A 5339-nucleotide genomic window follows, 5' to 3' on the forward strand; every position below is an offset into this window, starting at 1 on the left:
TAGGGACTGCATCAGCCCTTTCTAGCCCAGCATCTGCCCAACGTCACCCTAGCTCACCTTGCATTAGCCTTTGGACACACTGTGTCAGCCCTTAAAGCCTCTGCATCACCCACGCTGGCTCTCTGAGGCATTGCGTAACTCCTAGTTGCCTCTGCGTGAGCCTTGGCTAGCCCTACATGAACCTCTGTCTGGTTCTGCGTCCCTCTCTCCCAGATTCTGCTTTGATCCTCCCGGTAATATCTCTGCCTCTCTGCTTCTGTATTCACTGTCCCTCAACTGCAACTCTGATCACTCCTTCAATTTCCTCAGCAAGCCCAACCCCAAAAAATCGAATTCTTGATCAACTTGGTGTATTCTCCAAGTGACCCTCAAGCCTCCTCTTATACTTTTCTCATTGAAAAATCAACGATCGAGATTAAGTCCCTAATCAATGGCTAAGATTAAGATTTATTATGTGTTTCTTGAATAGGGTAAATATTTTCACTCATATTTTTTAGTTAGTAAATATTTTCACTCATATTTTCTAGTTGGTAAATTATCCCTTGTTAAAGTAGAAATATTACCTTCGATCAAGATACCATGGTTGAGAGGTATTTCTTTAATCAAATTCGCCAAGGACTTAGACCTGGCCTTGCCTATTTCCTTGTGACATCAAACAAACCCCCTAACCTCTGCTCAACTAAGCATGGGAGATTTCAAGATAAAATAATCATCACTTTACCATGATGAGCACAATTAACAACAACTGTGATTTTTTCCATGCTATTAGTAACACCTACAAAAATCATCAATGGTTTGATATAAAAACACAACATTTCTTGTCATATTAACAAGACATTATACGTTGAGAAGAATTAATCAACTACATTAGATTATGGAGAATATTTGTTGAGTTTTGAGTCTCCTTCCCCATAAAATAATGCTTCCATTGTTGGAAGGCCTACACAATGGAGTACATCTCCTTATTATAGGTGCGATGTCTCTAAATAATATCAAAGAGTGTATCACTATGATAGGCCATCGAATGTCCTTGTTGAGTGAGGACTGCACCAATAGCATAGTCAAAGGCATTTGCCTTAATCTCGAATGCTTGTTGCAAGTCTGGCATGGTGAGGATTAGTGTATGGAGTAAAAAAGAAAAATTAAATGATTTTTAGCCTTTATGAAATAGATTATTGAACCTTTTTCACACTCATGTCATGGCGAAGTACTGCAAAAAAAAGAAAAAACTGCAAAATCCGATCCTATTTATCATAATCGATTAGTTAACATGGTGGTTAATCATATTCTTAAAAATGGAAAATGATCATTGGCTCATCGAATTCTTTATTGAGCCATCAAAAAGATTCAACAAAAGACGGATAAAAATCCACTATCTGTTCTATGCCAAGCAATACGTAGAGTAACTCCCAATGTAACAATAAAAGTAAAGTACATAACAAAAAGCATTACCCTTTAGGGATATAGAAATTCCCATAGTAAGAAGCTTAAACAGATCATCGAATGTCTTCTAATAATTTTGTCCTGGAAACATGTGCAGCGTATTTTTTTTCTCATACATTACCTACCAAATTTGGAATGTAACTCTTATCCCATGTTGATTTGTAACTATCCTTAAATTTTGGCATATATGTGTTCTAGTGGGATTGTAATTCCCATATCTTAGATTTATAAGAGACAAGAAGAATTATAATTCCCATGTGGAAATAATATTAGTTTCCTCAGGCATTAGGAAAGGTGTTAATACGACATGGATACACTTTCTCTATTAAATCATGTCCATCCTCGTGTATTTTCAACTATTAGTCCCTAGGTAATTTCAGTCCTGGAATATCATTGTATATATGATATGTGTGCAATTAGACAATAATAACTACACTCACAAAAGAAAGAAAGAACAGATGTAAGTACAAAGGAGATTGCCACATGACACATGTACACTCTATGTTGATAATATCTCTCTCTCTTTATATACATACATACATACATATATATATATATATATATATATATATATATATATATCAAGACAAAGATCATCTTAAACCAAGTCACTTATGAAATATTTAAAATGAGGTAGGTGACATATGATATATAAATTACAAAAGGACAAATTACAAATACAATACATTTGGAATCTGGACCAAGTACACTAGGCTAATACTCATTGATTTTCCTTGGTAACGAAAATAGACTCTTGCATGACTCTTGCATGAGAAAGGAAATAGTAAATCTATGTCAACTAGCAAGGCCCTTTCCCTTGGTACCTCGTTCCCCAAGCTCATGATGCCCTGAGAAGTCTTCTCCACCAACAACCTAGTATTGCTAAAGGAAATGGGATCTATCACACTTACTAGTTTTTTGAAAAGAATAATACCCTCCTCCATTAAGGGAATTGTTGCCATTGTTTTAAAAGAAGAATATGTGTATCCTCCCCTACTAGGAGTTGATGTTGTGTTGCCCTTAATCGCATTGAGTCCCACAAATTTTATCTAGAAAGGGGTAGACCCTTCTTCTCCCCCTCCCTCCTTTAGAGATGTTTCCATCCATATTATCCTCTCAATTTGTCGTGGTTTTTATGTGGAAAAGTTCCAAAATATTCCTTCTATCAATCTCAACCCTTATATGGAAAGGTCCCAAAATGTTCCTTCTATCAATCTCAACCCTTATAGGCAGTGTTTTAGAAAAAATTTCAATTTCCCTAGAAACTAGCTCTGTCAAGGCAACTGATGTGAATGATGTTGACCACATGGAGACATTCATGCCGTTATGGATTCTAGGGAAATTGGCAATCCAACACTTGTTAACAGGTACTCTATCATGAGTGGATCTAAAGGGGAGGAGAATGTCAAAGAGGGTAAAAGGAATTATGTAGGAGCCAAAGTAGAAAACAAGGGTTTTGTGGGACTGATTATAGGCAAGATAAATGTTGAAGGGCAACAAAAGCTCAGTTTAATAAAGCTTTCCAGCCTTATTGAGATAAATGCCAAGCAAGGTGCTAAGAAGTTGGATCTTCAAGGAATATTGATGGACCAAGTTGAGTGGTTGCCTGACTTAATTGGAAAGCTTAATAATCTTACCGAAATAATTTTGTTTGAAAATAGGATAGTGACCCTTCCTAGGAAAATTGAAGGATTTTGCAAGTTAAAGAAACAAGATATTCATGCAAATTGGCTAATGAATCCTCTAGATTCCATTGGTGAGTTACCCAATCTAACTGATCTAGACTTGCATGCGATCACTTATTGACTCTACCTGCTTTAGTTGGAAAGCTTTCTTGGATTGTAGCCTTGGACTTGAGTTCAAATCAACTTTCATCACTGCCAGAGTCTGTTAGACAACTTAGAAATTGGAAAACACTGAGTATTGATACAAATGAAATTGAAGAGCTACCATATACAATTGATCAATATGTTGTTGAGCTTCGACAAAATAAAATCAACTAAAAGCTCTGTGTAAAGTTATTGGCAAGCTTGAATCATTACAAGCCCTAACATAGAACTATAACAGAATAAAGAGCCTTCCATCAACCATGGGTTCTTTAACCTATTTGAAAGAACTTGATGTAAGCTTTAATGAAATGGAATTGATACCGAAGAGTTTGTGCCTTGCCACAAATCTTGTTAAGCTTAATGTTGGCAGCAATTTTGCTAACTTACAGAAGCTCCCACGATCTATTGGAAATCTTGGGATGTTTGAGGAGTTAGATATTAGAAATGATTAAATAAACGTCCTTCCTGACTCTTTTCATATGCTTACATATCTTCAATTTCTTAAATATGAAGAGACACCACTAGAGATACCACTAAGGCATATAATTGAGAATGGAACTAAGGTCGTCGTACAGTTTATGATTGGTTGTGTTGCAAAAGGGGATGCAACAGTAACAGAGACTAAGCCAAAGGGAGGTGGTAAATATTTTTCTCATGTTGAGCCTTGAGGAAATGCAAGTGGGCTGAAGATATGGAGGAACACCATTAAACACACCTAATGCAGAAGCAAGCTTGTTTAGTAATACATAATCTAGTTGTTTGAAATCCCGAAATTAGACCAATCATACTGGAGAAAGGTCTAGAAAAGCTTGTAAGAAAGGTCAAGGTAAAACATGAAAGCTACAAAGATACGACTACCCCAATGAATAATGTTGGACAAAAACTAAGGTTAAAAGAAATTGATGAGCAGATTAACCAGGCACAAAACAAAATTGAGCAAAAGAGTATTATTTTACAAGAAGAAAGTCACGTTGTGTGACATGAAAGAATCATTTGGCCACATTGAGAGAATTCAGGAATGTAATAAAATTCTAGATCAAGTTTGGATTCCCTGAAAAATCAGATCCTTCTAGAAAAAAGGAATGTGCAGGCCATTAAGGAAGAAATTGGTGCCTTGAATGTTGGTTTAAGGAAATTATAAGGTCAATGGGTTAATACAAATTCTGTTTGACAAGAAGCATTGAAGACTCCACAAAGCCAGAAGGATGAGATATTTGTTGAACTGAGTTGCAGAATTGGTGCAGCATATCAGGATTGCTTTATAGAGGTGGCTAGAAGGAGGACGTTGAAAAACTCCATATAAAGCAAGCAAGCCAAGGGATAGAATAAGAAAGACTGAAGTGATCAAACCAGGATAACCCTTAAAATATTTTGTCGACATACTCCTCAGGATGTCTTAGTAGTTATGGGGTTATTTGAAATCAACTTGATTGGCATTAATGATGCAGATATAGCATGCTTGGCTCCAGAAGCCTTAGTAGGGACACTGCCTAAGGTTGATCATAATCAGCATGTGAAAAACTTGTTCTCCTCATCTACAGTGGTAGCTATCATTCAGTCCCGAATGAAGATAGTTCTATAAATTCTGGTAAGGAATATAACCTTAGATGTTTGAAAAAGGATGTGACAGTGATGAAATTGTTGGAACAAGTAAAATGGAGGTTGAAAGCGCATGTCTAAAAGAGGAACTTGCTTTAGCAATAGCAAATATTTGTACTCTTGACCTAGGATTGAACTATAAACCAATGAATGGAAACAGTGACTATTGCATGGTGACATCTCCAACCAGCATGTTAGTTATTGGGCTACAAGAACTAAAGAAGGGTGTTGGTTTTCTTGCTATGGAAATTGTAAGTATCAAAGGGAGTTTTCATTCTTGAGAATTGAAGGAAATATCACCCAAACGTGCAATTGTTTGGAGACAAGCAATGTCCGGAAAGGGGGACTGTAATGTTCCCAGTGGATTAATTACCCAAGGGAGGATGAAATAGACTATCCAACCTCATACACTATAGTCTTTGATAAAGGGGGAAACCTATTATCCATTGTTCTTGGGAAACATTAGGT

General features: G+C 36.4%; 1 pseudogene; it reads left to right on the forward strand.

Annotated features, from left to right (window-relative positions):
- Positions 1-2769: 2769 nt before the first annotated feature.
- LOC149183288 (uncharacterized) lies at positions 2770-3940 on the forward strand (annotated as a pseudogene).
- The last annotated feature ends 1399 nt before the right edge of the window (positions 3941-5339 follow it).

This window comes from Pinus tabuliformis, chromosome 3_2 (genome assembly GCF_031772625.1).
Source record: "Pinus tabuliformis cultivar Carrire ecotype Pingquan chromosome 3_2, CPIR1, whole genome shotgun sequence".
Taxonomy (NCBI): domain Eukaryota; kingdom Viridiplantae; phylum Streptophyta; class Pinopsida; order Pinales; family Pinaceae; genus Pinus; species Pinus tabuliformis.